Here is a 21,345-nt window from a genome sequence, read left to right on the forward strand (position 1 = left end):
AAGTAACCTGCCTTTCCTCTGAATAGTGTAGGGCGGCAAAAATATCTATCATTTTCTCTAACCACTTTTCGGCTACGTCCGGATCTGGCCCGCCCAGAAATTTTGGTGGAGAGAACTTCTGAAATCTCTCTAGGGCCCGATCTTCACTCTCTACTACATGGCCAGGGTTCCCAAGTTGCTGGATAGGAGGTTGGCCCTACTGTTGCACTACGTGGGCCAACAGGTCAGTCATTTGCTGCATAGCAGCAGCTATCTGGGCACTAGGGTCAACCCTAGGTTCAGGATTTGGTTCAGTCGTGGTATCCCTAGTACCCTCATCAGTTGTGGGTTGCCTAACCCCGCGCCCGCGGCCTCGCCCACTACGAGTGCCTTCCATTGCTCTAAGTCAATCTAAAGTCGAGGCACAAAATAATATTAAAAGTGCATATAAGTATAGTCATATAAGCATGAACTAGGAATCAAAAGTAAACACCACTTAAGGCATATATTCACATAGCACATTTATACATGGAACACATAACTGTGTCAAACAGTCATACATAAGCAGTCAGGCAGATATATATACAAAGGTACTCCCGTGAAACGAAAAGGGGGTCTACCAAAATACACTGTACAACCTAGGTCCCAAAAGTACAAAACAACTAACCAAAATCCTCTCCTAGGTATCCCTCACACGGGATCAAAACAAGGCTCGAAAAACCCTAATCTAGTCCTCAACGGAGCCAACCGACTCCTCCCCAGAACTAGAGCTAGGGGCGCCTCCCTGACCTGGAGCTCCACCACCTGGAACTCCCCCTGGCGCATTGGCGCCAATCACTCCCTGGATGAGTGCCCCACACTCATCGATAATAGTGCCGGACCGGTCTCTCACCTCTCGGACTACGCGAGTAAGGTGGTCGTTAACCACCTGCAACTGCTCTCGCAGAGCGTCCGTCCTCTCCTGCTCATGGCCACGTCCCCCTGGAGCTCTCCAATCCTATCGGCCTGCATCCGCATGATGCCCCTAAGCCTAAGGGTCTCAGTGCGCTCCCTGGCGGCGTCACATCTAAGCCTCCGTCGCTCGGCAAGTACCGCTATGACCACGTGGTCCGCGTAAGAGTAGTACTGGCAACGCCTACAGCGGCGGGTCCGGCTAGCGGTATACCACAGCCGAATCGGACCTCCCGGTCTCTCCTGGTAATCGATAACCCGAGGGGGCCTCTAAGGTGGCTCGCCTCCGCCCGCTCCACTCGTGCCGGCCATAACCTACAAAGATAACAAGGTTTATAGCTTAGACAATATATTCACACTTAATGGCATCTAAACACAAGCCTCAAAATGCTAAGAATCAGATCTCAGGTTCGCCTAGGTTATTTCAAACCTAGGCTCTGATACCACCTGTGACAGCCCCACATTCTCCTAAGGCGTACCAAAGGAGTTAGCGGACTGCCTGCCCAACTCTCGCCAGGACTACTAAAACGGTCAAACCCTAACTCAAGTCGTTCGGGAAACTATTAACGCACTTAACCAAACTAAGAGTCGTGAAACAGAAAACAAAAATCAAAACATAAAGCGAATAGGGACTGCCACGTCACAATCCGCCAAGACCCCATTGAATACAAGTAATCCAACAATCACTGAAAAGAATATATACAAGCCAAATATAATACATTGGACAGGAGTACACACCCTATTACAAACCACGTTCGTATGTTTACAAGCCAAAAGAAAGCATTTAGATCCAAATACAATTAGGGTTCCAACCATTGAGGAGCTATACAAAACTTCTCAACTAGCTCTACTCAACTCATTCTTCCAAATCAAAAGTCCAAAAGATAATTCCCTGTAAGGAAAACAAAATTAACGGAGTGAGCTTTCGCCCAATGAGGTACTATCACGTAAATACACCAAGAGCACATAAACACAAGAATATTCAATCCAAATACGTACATCAAGTAAGCAAAAGCAATAACACCCAAGCATATGGAGTAAAAGGATACGGATGGCTCTCAAGAGCCCTTTTCCTCTTTTGCCATACTTGATCTCATCTCATTGACCCTCCGTCAATGTATACTAGGTAATCATGACCGTAGATTCCTCTTTACTCCAATTATCCGTCCACCTCACTTTCCCCTTACCGGGCCCGAACACCAAATAGTACAGAATTGGTATTACTCGAGTATACCGGAATCAAGGGTCTCATACCCAAAGATTCCCAAATACAGTCCCCATGGTTTGTCAAATGTCCCCGACCAAGTCCTTACTGGCTCGAGTCCATTGACTTCCAATGAGGTAGAGCTCAGAGTAAACAGTAAAGGTTCAGAGTTACAGTAAAGGTTGGTATCCAATCGACACCAAATCAAATCCAGTCAAGAGTATTCAAGTGATATAATTAAACAAACAAGTAGGTCTAATATAATAACCAGTCAAGGAGGCCAGAGAGTACGAGAGTGGTAAAGTACACCCCCGCCTCACCTAGTCCAAACAATCATCACAACTAGTCCAAATCACAGAATTCAAGTACAAGAAAGCCACGGAATAACAAATATGTGAGTAGTACACTCACCAAGTTTGACAAAGAAATTTCACAAGTTTTCACCCGACGTGAGCCTTGGATCACCGGCATGCCCTATAATAATCAAGAATACCTTTTAGACTCAAACACGAGTTGAATACCTTTTTAATAGGGACCCTTAGGGCAAGACCCAAATATAGCTTGGAAATGAAAAATACATAACATTTAGGGTTAAAAGTGGAAACAATCCCTAAAACTGCTCATTTCTATCCAATCACAACCCAACTCATAAGAACCCAATACCCTAGACACTTGGACAGCATTTCCCCTAAAATTTCAGCTTTTCCAACCTACAAAACAACCATTAAAAGCCATCCAACACAACCACAAGCACCCAAACAATTCATAAGCCATTCAATAAACTTCATTAGGGTCACAATACCCCTCAATTATAGCCAATTAGAAGCTCAACAATCATCCATAGAAAACCCCCAATTTGAAACCCTAAATCTGAAATTTTCCGCACAAGCGGAAATTTTCCGCAAATAACCACAATTAACGTACAAGAGAGCTATTTAACACCATTTAGAACCATCAATTCAAGCCCAAACATATCCATCATAGGAAAACAGAAATAAATCCACAAAAATCAAAAAATTTGCTAGCTTCACTCCAATCCACCAAATCTTTCGTAAAATCACGTATATAGCTACTATAAGGCACCAATTGGCCAAAATTAGAAACAAAAGATGAATTCCAAGCAAGATACCTTAGTTCTTCAAGAAAGGTTGTAGCTTAGGAGGTTTTCTTCCAAAACAAAACCACCAAATTCTTCAAACACCCTTAGCAAGATGATTTTATGGACTAATTCAAGAAATAATTGGTTAGTTTTCAAGATTTGAGCAAGGATTTGAAGATGAAAGGTTGAAGGTTTCTTTCCCTTGCTTCCAAGGGAGATTCGGCCAAGAGGGATGAAGGAGTGAAGACAACTTGGTCAAATTTGGACTTTTAAGTAAAGATAAAGAAAGTTAGGCAAAGTTAGGCAAGTTTAAGCCAACAAGAATTGGACACTTGGCACTTTGTTTTGTTTAGAGTTATCTTCTTGTCCTTCCATAATTAAACCATCTAGATAACCTCTAGTCATCTACTAACACCTAGTAATTAAATCCCTTTATGAAAAATTGAACCGAATTGGCCGAATTTCTCTCACTTAATACCCTAGCGGGTCCCACGTCCAAAATATATTCCTAATTTCTCACGAACTACCTTATACTAGAAAATTGATTTAAAAACTATATTTACTGATAAAATGTGGATAAAAGTAATATAATAAAGAAAATAAAAGAAAACGGGTGCACAGGAATAAAACCTAAAATTTTTTTTTTCCGTTCTGGGTTCTCACAGCTTGTCCCCAACTAATTGTCATGCGAAAAACTTGAAGAGCCACTGCCCAGTGTCCATCTTATAAGCTTCTCCGCTACCACTTGAGCGTTCAATAGCCTCTTCCAAGTGGGTGATTGCCCTGGAGAAAAATCTGAATAACAAGGATGCATATCTGGGCAATACTTCAAGTGCATGAACTCAGCCCATAAAGATCACCACAGCCTAAAATTCCACCATAATTTCAAAGAGAAGGCATCAAACACATGCTGCAAAGACCGAAAACCCACACCTCCCTCCTCATAAGGCTTGCATAGCTGACTCCATTTAATCCAATGAAACTGCGGTCCAAAATCAGAATAACCCCATAAGAAATCTGTAAAAATTTGCACTAACATACCAAATGTCCCTCTAAAAGGGTTGGAGCCAGCCAAAATATGGATCGGCATGGACGCTAGCGCACTCCGTATCAGCACAAACTTCCCACCTGATGACAATAGCCTCTCCTTCCATGACAACACCCTACTTGCAACTGAAGTACAAATCACTAAAAAATAGCTCTTTTTCCGTCTTCCCGAGTATAATGGGCATCCTAAATACGTCACCAGGAAGGACTGGGATCGAAACCCAGTGACTTGTGCCACAATACACTTTCGCAAATCCAACAGTCTAGCATGGGACAGAAAATCACTTTTATGGTGATTCACCTTTTGTCTCGATATCGACGTATAATCGTCCAACACCTTCATAACCAACTGTAGTGATCTTTTCATGCCACTCAAAAAAATAATGATATCGTCTGCATAAGCTAAGTGCGTGACAATCGGGCATCTATTCGAAACCCTGAATGGCAAAAAGCCCTGCCAACCACTTAAGAAATTTAGACGACGAGAGAGAACCTCAACACACAAAACAAAAAAGCCTAGTGAAATTGGAACTTCTTGACGAATCCCACGACTAGACTTAAAGAAGCCTTGGGGTGACCTATTTACAATAACTGAGAACCACACATTCGAAATTAGCCTCCAAATCATATCAATCCAAACTTCACAAAAACCAAACCTTCTTAACACCTGAATAAAAAATGGCCATGAAACCCTGTCGTAGGCTTTGGCCATGTCGATCTTCAACACAACATTACCTCCTTTACTAGCTTTTCCAATATCTGCTATAAGCTCCTGAGCTACCAGAACATTATCAAAAATCTGCCTACCCTTCACAAAATCGCTTTGCTGAGTTGAGATGATGTTAAGTAACACCTTGACTAATCTAATCGCCAAAATTTTGGAGATCACTTTATTAAGGAAATTGCACAGGCTAATCTGTCTGAACTGACTAAAATCTTGAGGAAAGCTAACCTTGGGAAGAAGTGCTACCCATGTTGCCGTAATACTCCTGGGCAACTCCTGGCCACAAAAGAAACTAACCACCGCCTCATATACATTTTCTGCCACCACCTCCCATGCAAAGGTAAAAAACCTCCCAGTGAAACCATCTGGTCCCACTGCACTCTCTCCATCCATCCCAAACACCACCTCTCTAATCTCCTCCATCTCCGGAACCTTTACTAATTCCTTATTCTGTGTGTGAGAAATCATGTAGGAAATCTCGTTCAGTGTGTCCCATGATCCTGAAGAAATCTCAGTCGAAAATAAAGAGTTAAAATACTTAACCGCCTCTACTGCAATTTGATTATCATCTGCTATCCAATCCCCATTTGCACCTTTGATCCGATGAATAACCGCCTTCGCCCTACGCTCTGCAACTACAGAAAATACTTTGAATTTTTATCCGCCTCCCGAATCCATTTAACCCTTGCTTTTTGCCTTCAATATCCTTCCACTATCATTAACGAATTCCTCAAAATCACCCGCGCTTCTTGAAGTGAAATTAGATTTGGCTCAGAAGGATCATTATCAACAAGACCTTTCACCCTTAGTACCTCCCCTCTAGACTTTCTTACCTCCTCAAAAATATCTCCAAATGAGTCTCTACACCACAATTGCACTTGACTTTTTACCTCCCACAATTTGAAAGCCAGTCTCTGCAAAGGAGGGCCCAAAAAGGATCCACCCCAACATTGTCGAATAATATCCAATATTCCGATTTAGACATCCACACATTCAAGAATCGAAAGGATCGTGGCTTATTATCCAGCCTAGACATTGCCGTCAATAATAAGGGAGTGTGATCCGAGGGTTCTCGCCCCAAATGTTGCACCTTAAAATTATAATCTAAACAAGACGCATGCTGATTGTAAAACATTCTATCTAGCGTCTTCCAGATACGTGCACTTCCCCCTCTATTATTACACCATGTGAACTTTGAACTCGAGAATCCAGCGTCTTGTATTCTAGCTGTAGCCATAAAAGAAATAAAATCCAAACCCTCCCCTAGACGAAAAGAAAAATCACCTCGCTTTTCCTCATCACTGACTATGACATTGAAATCCCCTACCAAAAACCATGGTGCATCCACCGGATTATCAAGCAATAGAAAAGACCAAAGCGACCTTCTTTCCTGCTCGTTACACTTTGCATGCACAAATGAAAAGATCATAGGGCCATATACCAGTTGCAACTGTATTTAAAGCAACAAATGTTGACTAGACTCACCCATTTGTTCACATATAAGTGAATTTTGATAGAATACCCATAGAGAATGTGAGGACTCGCAAAATTCTTTTTTTTTTTCTTAATATTCCCTTTTATTTTGAATAAATTACTTTATAATAGCTTTACTACTCATTTACCTTCTCCATAGTTGCAATAAATCATAGAATTAAGAGTTTTCTCCTTTACTTTCATCGTTCGGGTAAATTAGGGTTTCTGTGTATTTTGGTAGTATAATTAATTGGTGAGGAGTGTGTACTCAATTGGGTGATTAAGAGTGAGTTTTAGATAAGAGAAATTTTATAATTAGAAATAATAATAATAAGTTAGTGAATCATACATTAAAACACTAGTACACGCGATTTAAGGAAAATCGGGTTGAACCGACGTGTACCGTTCGCTACCGATTGAACACACCACTTGATCACTACTTTATTAACTTAATATCATTGTTATTGGTGCATAAATATCAGCCTCTAATCAGCTCAAGAGGGCCAAAATTATTGACTACAAAAACCAAGGGAAAAGGAAAAAATTTGAGAAATGATCTTGTGGTGACACTTGGAAGTCATCCAACTATCTTTGACTCAACTCAAGTCTTAGCTTCTTATCTTTCTTGGACTTCATTCTTCCTTCATTATCCTCCTATGGTGGCCGAACTTAAGGAAGAAAAAAAGAGAGAAAAATAACTTCATTTCAATCTTGATTTCTAGCTTAGTTTGAGTGAAAACCGAAAATCTAAACCGATTAACCTCTTATTTAGGAACTTGGGAAGCTTGGTGTGCTACAGGTTTGGAAGGAAAGGTTGAGGTTTCTCTTGCAAGTATCTTTGGCAAGGTATTAAGCCTGTCTTTCCTTTTTCTCTCCCTTAATCTTGTTTAAGTTTGTATAGCAACTCATACTCTTGGCTAATGATAGTTATTTATGTAGTTTTGAATGATATGGTGGATTTTTGAGCTAGGGTTTGAGCTGTTCAGTTGTGTTTCTTGTTGATTATGTAGCATATGATGTTAATAACCTTATATAGGGAGTTGGAGTAGTGGTTCAAGACATGAATGAGAATTTTATACCTTGAATTCATCAAATTTCCAGCTTTAAGATTGAACTGCCCTGCTTCTGACCAGCTTTATTCGTCCATGTTAGAGGCCGAATTAGGCTTAGATCAAAACATAAAAGTTGTAGGAAATGGTGTTATATAACTTCCTGTAACATTTCACCTCAATCGAAGTACTGTAGCATGTGAAATGACTAAAATACCCTTGATTGCCAAATGTTCTTTTCCGCGGGCAGTTTTGAGATTTCACATTTTTGGCTTCATTTTTCACTTTGATCCGTATGAAATCAGCATTTGGCCAAAACACAAAAATTTTATTGCTATGTTTCAGCTTTCCAACGCATCTAAAAATGGCTCAATTGGAATTTTGTAGTTTGAGTTATTGCCATTTAAATCCAGTGCTTATAACCAGACTGACAATGAAATTCTGGTTCTGTAATCTACAAATTCGGCCTGGATCAACTATGAACTGGGTTAAGTTGTCTTCATGAAAGTTGTAACCCTTTGTCTTAGTTTCGAAATGGTATAAATTTTACCCCAATCTGAAAAGTGTAGCTTCGGTTGTGACCGAAACGCTAATAGACGTCAAACCTGTTATTTTGTTATTTGTCTTAAACATTATTTCCGGTCAATTCGCTAGCATTGTTTTGTAATTGAATGACATTGAGCCTATTGAAAGGCTATTGCGGTAAGATTATTTGTGTGAGATTTTGGGGCTAAATTGAGAAAAATAATGAAGCCATAAATGGCTAGAAAATAGCAAAATACAAAGGGCATGCTGCCCAAATTTCTATTACTTGCTCTTATGAATATTAGTAAGATGTAAGGTTTGATTTTAGGGTTAGTTGGATCTTAAATTACATTTTCTCACTTCAATTTGGGATTGGTTATTCTTAGGGATTGTTGGTGATCAAGGGCATAATTTGGAAGGAAACTTTTGATGTTATTTTGGCTTAGACGGGTAAGTGTTCCATTGTGTGTTTGTACAATAAGTGACTATGTGACTATTTGTGAATGTTTGCTTGAATGTTAAATAATTTCTAAGGATTGCTAAACGAATTTTTTATGGACGAGTGTGTACTTTATCGCACTTGACCCAAGCCAAAATTGATTTTCAATGATTGAATGCTACTTGTGCATGAATGTAAGCCTTTTGGCTGAATTGGGCTCTTGCCCTTCGTTGCCAGTCGACTCGAGCCAGAGACGGACTCGGTCGGGCGGCTGGTGACCCTGGGACAATGTTTTGGTATGCTCGAGTATGACCACAAAGTTTGGTGGAGAACTGGCCAGTGAATTGGCTATTGGCGGGAAATGAAATCAATGAATGAATGTCAAGAACACTGGAGGAGTTTTCACTTGCAAATGTTTTCTAATGTCGGAGGAATAAGGAAAATGATTGGCGAATGAATGAATGAATGACTTGAATGAATGGCTCCAAGTGAGCACGTATCCTTCCACTGACTGAGTGTTTATTTCTTGAATGACTGGATATTACTGTGTAAAATATGCAAATTTCTAAATGTAACATTTCCTTGATTTCTATACCTGATTTCTTGTTTGGGAACCTCACTGGGCGTTTATCTCATTCCTTTAGTTTTGTTTTCCTTACAAGGGATACGAGCGAAGGCGTGAGACTGGTACAGGCTAGCATAGTCTAGTTTTTGAACATTGTGAGGACTCGCAAATTCCTTGTATTTTTCCTCAAAAATACCCTTTTATTTGAAAATTATTATTTATCAAAGGCCACTACCCAAATATTTCACATTAAGTGTAGATAGACCTAGAAAATAGAGTTTTACGCCTCGGTTTTAAGTTTGGAGCAAAATTAGGGTTTTCACGATTTTTCGCCGGATGAATTTTCGGTACAGAGTAAGAATTAATTTGGGGATTAAAAATGACTTTTAAGTGAGAAATAAAATGTGACTAGTGGCAATGATATAAGGTTAGTGAATGGGAAGTGAAAAACCTAGTACGTGAGTTTTTAATAAAAACGGCGCGATCCGGCGGGTCCCGCGTGTTACCGATTGAACGCACCACTTGACCACCATTTTTCTTACCCAACAAGTTTGTTGACTTTTGTACATAATATCTTCTCATATTGAAGCAGCCTTGACCGAAATTAGTGGCCAAGAAAAGGCAAGAAAGAAAGAGAAAAAGAAAGGGTGGTGGTGGTGACACTTGTCACCACCTCATGGCTTCTTACCCAAGACTAACCCCAACCATTTAAATCCAACACTTAGCATTTTTCTTCTTCATTTCTGCTGGGCTGGCCGAGAACAACAAGGAGAGAAACTCCAAGGGAAAATCTTTCATTTCATCTCCAAATCCAACAAATAAGTGAGGAATCGAGCGAAGTAAACCGATTAAACTTGTTTTCTAGTGACTAACTAGTGAGTGGTGGTGTGATTCTTGAAGGGGAGAGCTTGTGCTACACTTGGTGACTTTTATTCAAGGTAAGAGAGTTTATCTCTCCAAGTTTTGCTTTCAAATTTGTTAAATTAAGCTTAGTAGTTTGATATTGTGGTAGAATCATGAATGATGAGTATGTTTTAGTAGTTTTCCCCAATTTATTTGATGAACTAGGGCTTATGGAAATTCTGCCCAAATGGTTGTATGATGCTTATATGTTGCAATTGAGGTGTTATATGGTGTTTTGGTAGTGATTGGACCAAGAAATTAAGGAAAGATTCACTAGAAACTCAAAATTTCCAAAATCTGGAAAATTCTCTCCACATTCTGTCCGAATTTTTATCTATATGTTAGAGGCTGTTTTGGCCTTAGCTCAAAGAATAAAAGTTGTAGAGAATGGCATTTTATAGGTTCCTACAAAATTTCAGCTCAATCGGAGCAACGTAGGACGTGAAAAGTCCAAAATACCCCTACTGTTTGAAATATTTCCCAGCAGTCCGTTTCTTCAGTTAAGTCCAGTTTATCATGTTTTTTGACCAGGATCCATTCTGATTTAGCTCTAGGCCAAAACATGAAAGTTTTAGTGTTCTGAAGTAGCTTTAAAATGCCTCTAAGAACACCTGATTCGGACTTGTGTACACTGAGTTATGACCATTACAGTGTTTTGCGTTTAAGCAGCCGACGAATTGGTTTCTGGTTAGTGATTTGCGAATTTGACCAAGTTACATTAGAAACTGGACTTAGTGATATTCATGAATGTTGTAGATTTATGTCTTAGCTTCGAAATGACACAGGTTTCGTTTTAATCCGATAAGCGTAGCCTCGGATAAGTTATTTCCGCATTCGTACGTCAAATCTGTCTTGTGCTAAGTTGAATTTCTGCATTTGTTATCATTGTAATTCTTGTTATTATGATATTGTGAGCCTATGGAACGGCTCTTGACATAAATTGCTGATATGTATGATGTTGGGTTGTGTTTGAGAAAAACAATGAAGCCTAAATGGCTGGAAATTAGGTAAACACAAAGGGCATGCTGCCCGAATTTTTACTCGAGGGCTAGAATACTATATTTTCGACTTGGGTGAAGGTTAAGTACTTAAAACTTGAACTAGCGAGGACTTTGGCTATTATGTTTCTTGAGTGTTAAACGTTAGGACTTGACTACACTTGTACCCTTGGGAAATGAAATAATGATTGCTCGAAGTACGTTTTCCTTGTACTCTCGACTCACATGACAATTTCAAGTATAAATGTTACAAAGTTTTATCGTTTAAAAAGCGAGCAAGTGTTTCATGACTACTGTCCGAGTGAATTTCAATTTCTTGATTCTTATTGAACGAAACGTCTAAGTTTCGAACTCTAGTCATGTTTCAAAGTTCTCAAATTGAGTTTTATCGCAGATTTGGACTCCGAACTCGGAGTATAACCTGAAAGTGACCAGTAAAAGCACTATATCTTTTGGTGAGTGCTTTCAAATACTGAATTGAACTTGATACTTGTACTTGATACGTGCCAATATGATTACATGTCACATGCGTGAATTGTTAGGGCAAGAGTGTACTTTATCGCACTTGCCCTTACGTGATATACCTGTTTATTGATTGGAATTGACTTGATATACTTGTTATGATGCGCGCACTTCCTGGAATTCCAGAAACCCTGTGGCGAGTTACTCTAGTCGAGCCGGCAAGGGCTTGGTCGATTGGGTAACGAACCCTGGGTCTCTTGTATTGTCGAGTGGAGTGATATCTCCTCGACTAATCGGTATACTCGAGTATTACCACCCGTGTTTATTGAGGATTTTGGGCCCAGTAGGGGGTGTGAATGGTGGACGGAGAGTAGTGTAAGTGGTGTTCTACTGGATTGGTTCCTTTACTTGAAAGTTGACGGAGTGTCAACTACTATGTGATCAAGCTCCTGATGATGAATGGAAGTTGGCTCCTGAGAGCCATCCGTATCCTTATGCTTGGAATGATTATTGTTTATTGTTTATTGGATTATAGTGTCTTCTGAAAACTTTTACACTCGCTCATTTTGAGATTGCTACTTGAAGTGTTATTGCTCACTTTTATGAACTCTTCATGCTCGTTACTTTCCTATATCGAAAACTTGTACTTATAAATAATGGTCAATTTGCTATTTGGAACCTCACTGGGCTTTTAGCTCATACCACGCTATTTGTTTTCCTTACAGGGGGTACGAGTGACGCGTGAGACTTGTAAAAGACTAGCGTAGCCTTTTGTTTTGACTTTTGACTTTTGGTCTTGTACTCGCGCTATTCCTCGAATGGAACATGTTGTACTTGGATTGTATACGTTTTGAACTAGTTTGGTGTATTGAGACTTTGTACCTCGATTTCTATCAATGTAAATTATAAGCTTGAATTGTGAATGTTATTTATAGTTTATGGATGTGTGTACATGACTCGATTGAGATAGTGAGTGAGTCTTGGCGAGAGCTGGGCAGGCGGTCCGCCGAACCCTTTGGTACGCCTTAGGGGGAGGTGGGGTCGTCACAGATGGTATCAGAGCTCCTATTGAGCTCGTGCCGGGAGAGGGTTCTCGGACTGTGGGGATTGACTTGTTAAGTATGGAACAATTGTCTATTGTTGGGGACCTTAGATATGTATGTTGGGTAGGAATCTCTAATACAGGTGATTTGCTCTTAAGCCTGGCCAGCTTGAGTGGTGAATTATCATATTTTCGGATTCTTGTCCCCGAATACCAAAGAGTGACACCTTTACGATAAGTTGAGATCTCGTGTAATATTCGGATAAGTTTGGATGGTGAAAGCAAAGGCACGGGGGAATGCGAATAGTATGGACTTGAAATATATTGAGGATATTCATGGGATTTGGGATCCTTCTTATTCACGTGTTTCGAGCCTTGATTAAGTGTAGTGCCTGAGCGATACCTAAGGTTAATGCTCTATAAGTTATGTGACTTGTTTTGATCGAATGTGTTGTATTGCCTTGTTTTATGATTTAGAGGGGTTTATGATTTGCAATATTCTGTTTTATGTTGTTTATATTGATATAGTTACTTAGTGGTTATATTCTATCATTAATTAGTTGGTTATATTGTTATAGTTGATTAGCTGCGAAACATGGAGGGTAGAAGAAGTCAAGCTAAGGAAACTAACCGAGGACGCGGTCCTAACCGGGGCCGCGGGGGTAGACAGGCACAAGAACCGGTACGAGAACCGAGAGAGGAAAGAGAGGCAATGGTTGAACCACAACCTGAACCCCAGGCTGCAGGGGGAGATCAAGTGGCAACTGCCATTCAGCAGATGACTAACATCTTGGCTCGTTTAGTGGAACAACAGGGTCAAGCCCCTGTAAATCAACCTAGGGACCCTGGTAATGGACAAGATAGGGCCTTGGAGAGATTCCAGAAGTTCTCTCCACCCAAGTTTTTAGGAGGGCCAGACCCGTATGAGGCTGAGAAATGGCTGGAGGCCATGATAAATATTTTTGCTGCCCTAAACTATACGGAGGAGAGACAAGTCCAATTCGCTGTATTTCAGTTTGAGGGGCCAGCTAGGGCCTGGTGGAATGTAGTGAGGGCCAAGTGGGAGAGAGAGGGAACTGCCTGGACTTGGCTAAATTTTGTACGGGACTTCAACGAAAAATACCTTCCACCCATCGTCCAGGAGAAGAGAGAGGACGAATTCATTAAACTCCGTCAGGGGATGTTGAGTGTAACTGAGTATGAGACTCAGTTTACAAAGTTGTCCAAATTTGCTCCCGAACTGATAGCTACGGAACAAAGAAAAGTACGAAGGTTCATACAAGGACTGAACGTGGAGTTACAAGAAGCCTTAGCGGCGGTCCAAATTAATACATTCACAGAGGTTTTGGAGAAAGCCTTGAGGATAGAGACTGCTAGGGCACAAGTGAGAGTTTTCCATGCAAAAAGGAGAGGTGCGCCTGGTGGAAGTCAAAGGCAAGGACAAAGTGATTTAGATATGCCACCTTCTAAGATAGGTCGAGAAGATGGTAGTGAGAAAATTTCAAGGACGTCTAAGGAAAGTACTCCAAGAGGAGCTTCGCGTGGCTGGGGCCAAGCAAGAGGTGCCTCACAAGGAGGTCAGACCTCAACCCCTCAAGTACCTTGCGGGTACTGTGGGAAGGCCAATCACGTGGAGAGTGATTGTTGGCGAAAGGCGGGAAAGTGTTTATGGTGTGGTAGCACCGAACACCAGCTTGCAACCTGTCCCCGTAGATCACGCCTAAACCCTGAACAAGCAAGTGTAGGAGGGACTAAGCCAAGAGTGCCAGCTAGAGCGTATGCCTTGAACCAACAGGCAGTACCTGAACCAACAGAGATAGTAGAAGGTACGATTCGTGATTTCTATTGTTTCTCTAAGTTTTGGCTATAGTGAGACCTGAGAGCCGGAAATGAATATATAAGGAAAGTACCCTACGTTATTCGAAGTGCATGTATGAATTTCGAGGTCGAAATTCTTTTAAGGGGGAGAGAATGTGAGGACTCGCAAATTCCTTGTATTTTTCCTCAAAAATACCCTTTTATTTGAAAATTATTATTTATCAAAGGCCACTACCCAAATATTTCACATTAAGTGTAGATAGACCTAGAAAATAGAGTTTTACGCCTCGGTTTTAAGTTTGGAGCAAAATTAGGGTTTTCACGATTTTTCGCCGGATGAATTTTCGGTACAGAGTAAGAATTAATTTGGGGATTAAAAATGACTTTTAAGTGAGAAATAATATGTGACTAGTGGCAATGATATAAGGTTAGTGAATGGGAAGTGAAAAACCTAGTACGTGAGTTTTTAATAAAAACGGCGCGATCCGGCGGGTCCCGCGTGTTACCGATTGAACGCACCACTTGACCACCATTTTTCTTACCCAACAAGTTTGTTGACTTTTGTACATAATATCTTCTCATATTGAAGCAGCCTTGACCGAAATTAGTGGCCAAGAAAAGGCAAGAAAGAAAGAGAAAAAGAAAGGGTGGTGGTGGTGACACTTGTCACCACCTCATGGCTTCTTACCCAAGACTAACCCCAACCATTTAAATCCAACACTTAGCATTTTTCTTCTTCATTTCTGCTGGGCTGGCCGAGAACAACAAGGAGAGAAACTCCAAGGGAAAATCTTTCATTTCATCTCCAAATCCAACAAATAAGTGAGGAATCGAGCGAAGTAAACCGATTAAACTTGTTTTCTAGTGACTAACTAGTGAGTGGTGGTGTGATTCTTGAAGGGGAGAGCTTGTGCTACACTTGGTGACTTTTATTCAAGGTAAGAGAGTTTATCTCTCCAAGTTTTGCTTTCAAATTTGTTAAATTAAGCTTAGTAGTTTGATATTGTGGTAGAATCATGAATGATGAGTATGTTTTAGTAGTTTTCCCCAATTTATTTGATGAACTAGGGCTTATGGAAATTCTGCCCAAATGGTTGTATGATGCTTATATGTTGCAATTGAGGTGTTATATGGTGTTTTGGTAGTGATTGGACCAAGAAATTAAGGAAAGATTCACTAGAAACTCAAAATTTCCAAAATCTGGAAAATTCTCTCCACATTCTGTCCGAATTTTTATCTATATGTTAGAGGCTGTTTTGGCCTTAGCTCAAAGAATAAAAGTTGTAGAGAATGGCATTTTATAGGTGCCTACAAAATTTCAGCTCAATCGGAGCAACGTAGGACGTGAAAAGTCCAAAATACCCCTACTGTTTGAAATATTTCCCAGCAGTCCGTTTCTTCAGTTAAGTCCAGTTTATCATGTTTTTTGACCAGGATCCATTCTGATTTAGCTCTAGGCCAAAACATGAAAGTTTTAGTGTTCTGAAGTAGCTTTAAAATGCCTCTAAGAACACCTGATTCGGACTTGTGTACACTGAGTTATGACCATTACAGTGTTTTGCGTTTAAGCAGCCGACGAATTGGTTTCTGGTTAGTGATTTGCGAATTTGACCAAGTTACATTAGAAACTGGACTTAGTGATATTCATGAATGTTGTAGATTTATGTCTTAGCTTCGAAATGACACAGGTTTCGTTTTAATCCGATAAGCGTAGCCTCGGATAAGTTATTTCCGCATTCGTACGTCAAATCTGTCTTGTGCTAAGTTGAATTTCTGCATTTGTTATCATTGTAATTCTTGTTATTATGATATTGTGAGCCTATGGAACGGCTCTTGACATAAATTGCTGATATGTATGATGTTGGGTTGTGTTTGAGAAAAACAATGAAGCCTAAATGGCTGGAAATTAGGTAAACACAAAGGGCATGCTGCCCGAATTTTTACTCGAGGGCTAGAATACTATATTTTCGACTTGGGTGAAGGTTAAGTACTTAAAACTTGAACTAGCGAGGACTTTGGCTATTATGTTTCTTGAGTGTTAAACGTTAGGACTTGACTACACTTGTACCCTTGGGAAATGAAATAATGATTGCTCGAAGTACGTTTTCCTTGTACTCTCGACTCACATGACAATTTCAAGTATAAATGTTACAAAGTTTTATCGTTTAAAAAGCGAGCAAGTGTTTCATGACTACTGTCCGAGTGAATTTCAATTTCTTGATTCTTATTGAACGAAACGTCTAAGTTTCGAACTCTAGTCATGTTTCAAAGTTCTCAAATTGAGTTTTATCGCAGATTTGGACTCCGAACTCGGAGTATAACCTGAAAGTGACCAGTAAAAGCACTATATCTTTTGGTGAGTGCTTTCAAATACTGAATTGAACTTGATACTTGTACTTGATACGTGCCAATATGATTACATGTCACATGCGTGAATTGTTAGGGCAAGAGTGTACTTTATCGCACTTGCCCTTACGTGATATACCTGTTTATTGATTGGAATTGACTTGATATACTTGTTATGATGCGCGCACTTCCTGGAATTCCAGAAACCCTGTGGCGAGTTACTCTAGTCGAGCCGGCAAGGGCTTGGTCGATTGGGTAACGAACCCTGGGTCTCTTGTATTGTCGAGTGGAGTGATATCTCCTCGACTAATCGGTATACTCGAGTATTACCACCCGTGTTTATTGAGGATTTTGGGCCCAGTAGGGGGTGTGAATGGTGGACGGAGAGTAGTGTAAGTGGTGTTCTACTGGATTGGTTCCTTTACTTGAAAGTTGACGGAGTGTCAACTACTATGTGATCAAGCTCCTGATGATGAATGGAAGTTGGCTCCTGAGAGCCATCCGTATCCTTATGCTTGGAATGATTATTGTTTATTGTTTATTGGATTATAGTGTCTTCTGAAAACTTTTACACTCGCTCATTTTGAGATTGCTACTTGAAGTGTTATTGCTCACTTTTATGAACTCTTCATGCTCGTTACTTTCCTATATCGAAAACTTGTACTTATAAATAATGGTCAATTTGCTATTTGGAACCTCACTGGGCTTTTAGCTCATACCACGCTATTTGTTTTCCTTACAGGGGGTACGAGTGACGCGTGAGACTTGTAAAAGACTAGCGTAGCCTTTTGTTTTGACTTTTGACTTTTGGTCTTGTACTCGCGCTATTCCTCGAATGGAACATGTTGTACTTGGATTGTATACGTTTTGAACTAGTTTGGTGTATTGAGACTTTGTACCTCGATTTCTATCAATGTAAATTATAAGCTTGAATTGTGAATGTTATTTATAGTTTATGGATGTGTGTACATGACTCGATTGAGATAGTGAGTGAGTCTTGGCGAGAGCTGGGCAGGCGGTCCGCCGAACCCTTTGGTACGCCTTAGGGGGAGGTGGGGTCGTCACAGATGGTATCAGAGCTCCTATTGAGCTCGTGCCGGGAGAGGGTTCTCGGACTGTGGGGATTGACTTGTTAAGTATGGAACAATTGTCTATTGTTGGGGACCTTAGATATGTATGTTGGGTAGGAATCTCTAATACAGGTGATTTGCTCTTAAGCCTGGCCAGCTTGAGTGGTGAATTATCATATTTTCGGATTCTTGTCCCCGAATACCAAAGAGTGACACCTTTACGATAAGTTGAGATCTCGTGTAATATTCGGATAAGTTTGGATGGTGAAAGCAAAGGCACGGGGGAATGCGAATAGTATGGACTTGAAATATATTGAGGATATTCATGGGATTTGGGATCCTTCTTATTCACGTGTTTCGAGCCTTGATTAAGTGTAGTGCCTGAGCGATACCTAAGGTTAATGCTCTATAAGTTATGTGACTTGTTTTGATCGAATGTGTTGTATTGCCTTGTTTTATGATTTAGAGGGGTTTATGATTTGCAATATTCTGTTTTATGTTGTTTATATTGATATAGTTACTTAGTGGTTATATTCTATCATTAATTAGTTGGTTATATTGTTATAGTTGATTAGCTGCGAAACATGGAGGGTAGAAGAAGTCAAGCTAAGGAAACTAACCGAGGACGCGGTCCTAACCGGGGCCGCGGGGGTAGACAGGCACAAGAACCGGTACGAGAACCGAGAGAGGAAAGAGAGGCAATGGTTGAACCACAACCTGAACCCCAGGCTGCAGGGGGAGATCAAGTGGCAACTGCCATTCAGCAGATGACTAACATCTTGGCTCGTTTAGTGGAACAACAGGGTCAAGCCCCTGTAAATCAACCTAGGGACCCTGGTAATGGACAAGATAGGGCCTTGGAGAGATTCCAGAAGTTCTCTCCACCCAAGTTTTTAGGAGGGCCAGACCCGTATGAGGCTGAGAAATGGCTGGAGGCCATGATAAATATTTTTGCTGCCCTAAACTATACGGAGGAGAGACAAGTCCAATTCGCTGTATTTCAGTTTGAGGGGCCAGCTAGGGCCTGGTGGAATGTAGTGAGGGCCAAGTGGGAGAGAGAGGGAACTGCCTGGACTTGGCTAAATTTTGTACGGGACTTCAACGAAAAATACCTTCCACCCATCGTCCAGGAGAAGAGAGAGGACGAATTCATTAAACTCCGTCAGGGGATGTTGAGTGTAACTGAGTATGAGACTCAGTTTACAAAGTTGTCCAAATTTGCTCCCGAACTGATAGCTACGGAACAAAGAAAAGTACGAAGGTTCATACAAGGACTGAACGTGGAGTTACAAGAAGCCTTAGCGGCGGTCCAAATTAATACATTCACAGAGGTTTTGGAGAAAGCCTTGAGGATAGAGACTGCTAGGGCACAAGTGAGAGTTTTCCATGCAAAAAGGAGAGGTGCGCCTGGTGGAAGTCAAAGGCAAGGACAAAGTGATTTAGATATGCCACCTTCTAAGATAGGTCGAGAAGATGGTAGTGAGAAAATTTCAAGGACGTCTAAGGAAAGTACTCCAAGAGGAGCTTCGCGTGGCTGGGGCCAAGCAAGAGGTGCCTCACAAGGAGGTCAGACCTCAACCCCTCAAGTACCTTGCGGGTACTGTGGGAAGGCCAATCACGTGGAGAGTGATTGTTGGCGAAAGGCGGGAAAGTGTTTATGGTGTGGTAGCACCGAACACCAGCTTGCAACCTGTCCCCGTAGATCACGCCTAAACCCTGAACAAGCAAGTGTAGGAGGGACTAAGCCAAGAGTGCCAGCTAGAGCGTATGCCTTGAACCAACAGGCAGTACCTGAACCAACAGAGATAGTAGAAGGTACGATTCGTGATTTCTATTGTTTCTCTAAGTTTTGGCTATAGTGAGACCTGAGAGCCGGAAATGAATATATAAGGAAAGTACCCTACGTTATTCGAAGTGCATGTATGAATTTCGAGGTCGAAATTCTTTTAAGGGGGAGAGAATGTGAGGACTCGCAAATTCCTTGTATTTTTCCTCAAAAATACCCTTTTATTTGAAAATTATTATTTATCAAAGGCCACTACCCAAATATTTCACATTAAGTGTAGATAGACCTAGAAAATAGAGTTTTACGCCTCGGTTTTAAGTTTGGAGCAAAATTAGGGTTTTCACGATTTTTCGCCGGATGAATTTTCGGTACAGAGTAAGAATTAATTTGGGGATTAAAAATGACTTTTAAGTGAGAAATAATATGTGACTAGTGGCAATGATATAAGGTTAGTGAATGGGAAGTGAAAAACCTAGTACGTGAGTTTTTAATAAAAACGGCGCGATCCGGCGGGTCCCGCGTGTTACCGATTGAACGCACCACTTGACCACCATTTTTCTTACCCAACAAGTTTGTTGACTTTTGTACATAATATCTTCTCATATTGAAGCAGCCTTGACCGAAATTAGTGGCCAAGAAAAGGCAAGAAAGAAAGAGAAAAAGAAAGGGTGGTGGTGGTGACACTTGTCACCACCTCATGGCTTCTTACCCAAGACTAACCCCAACCATTTAAATCCAACACTTAGCATTTTTCTTCTTCATTTCTGCTGGGCTGGCCGAGAACAACAAGGAGAGAAACTCCAAGGGAAAATCTTTCATTTCATCTCCAAATCCAACAAATAAGTGAGGAATCGAGCGAAGTAAACCGATTAAACTTGTTTTCTAGTGACTAACTAGTGAGTGGTGGTGTGATTCTTGAAGGGGAGAGCTTGTGCTACACTTGGTGACTTTTATTCAAGGTAAGAGAGTTTATCTCTCCAAGTTTTGCTTTCAAATTTGTTAAATTAAGCTTAGTAGTTTGATATTGTGGTAGAATCATGAATGATGAGTATGTTTTAGTAGTTTTCCCCAATTTATTTGATGAACTAGGGCTTATGGAAATTCTGCCCAAATGGTTGTATGATGCTTATATGTTGCAATTGAGGTGTTATATGGTGTTTTGGTAGTGATTGGACCAAGAAATTAAGGAAAGATTCACTAGAAACTCAAAATTTCCAAAATCTGGAAAATTCTCTCCACATTCTGTCCGAATTTTTATCTATATGTTAGAGGCTGTTTTGGCCTTAGCTCAAAGAATAAAAGTTGTAGAGAATGGCATTTTATAGGTGCCTACAAAATTTCAGCTCAATCGGAGCAACGTAGGACGTGAAAAGTCCAAAATACCCCTACTGTTTGAAATATTTCCCAGCAGTCCGTTTCTTCAGTTAAGTCCATTTTATCATGTTTTTTGACCAGGATCCATTCTGATTTAGCTCTAGGCCAAAACATGAAAGTTTTAGTGTTCTGAAGTAGCTTTAAAATGCCTCTAAGAACACCTGATTCGGACTTGTGTACACTGAGTTATGACCATTACAGTGTTTTGCGTTTAAGCAGCCGACGAATTGGTTTCTGGTTAGTGATTTGCGAATTTGACCAAGTTACATTAGAAACTGGACTTAGTGATATTCATGAATGTTGTAGATTTATGTCTTAGCTTCGAAATGACACAGGTTTCGTTTTAATCCGATAAGCGTAGCCTCGGATAAGTTATTTCCGCATTCGTACGTCAAATCTGTCTTGTGCTAAGTTGAATTTCTGCATTTGTTATCATTGTAATTCTTGTTATTATGATATTGTGAGCCTATGGAACGGCTCTTGACATAAAT

The sequence above is a fragment of the Coffea arabica genome, chromosome 7c, assembly GCF_036785885.1.
Source record: "Coffea arabica cultivar ET-39 chromosome 7c, Coffea Arabica ET-39 HiFi, whole genome shotgun sequence".
NCBI classification, from domain to species: Eukaryota; Viridiplantae; Streptophyta; class Magnoliopsida; order Gentianales; family Rubiaceae; genus Coffea; species Coffea arabica.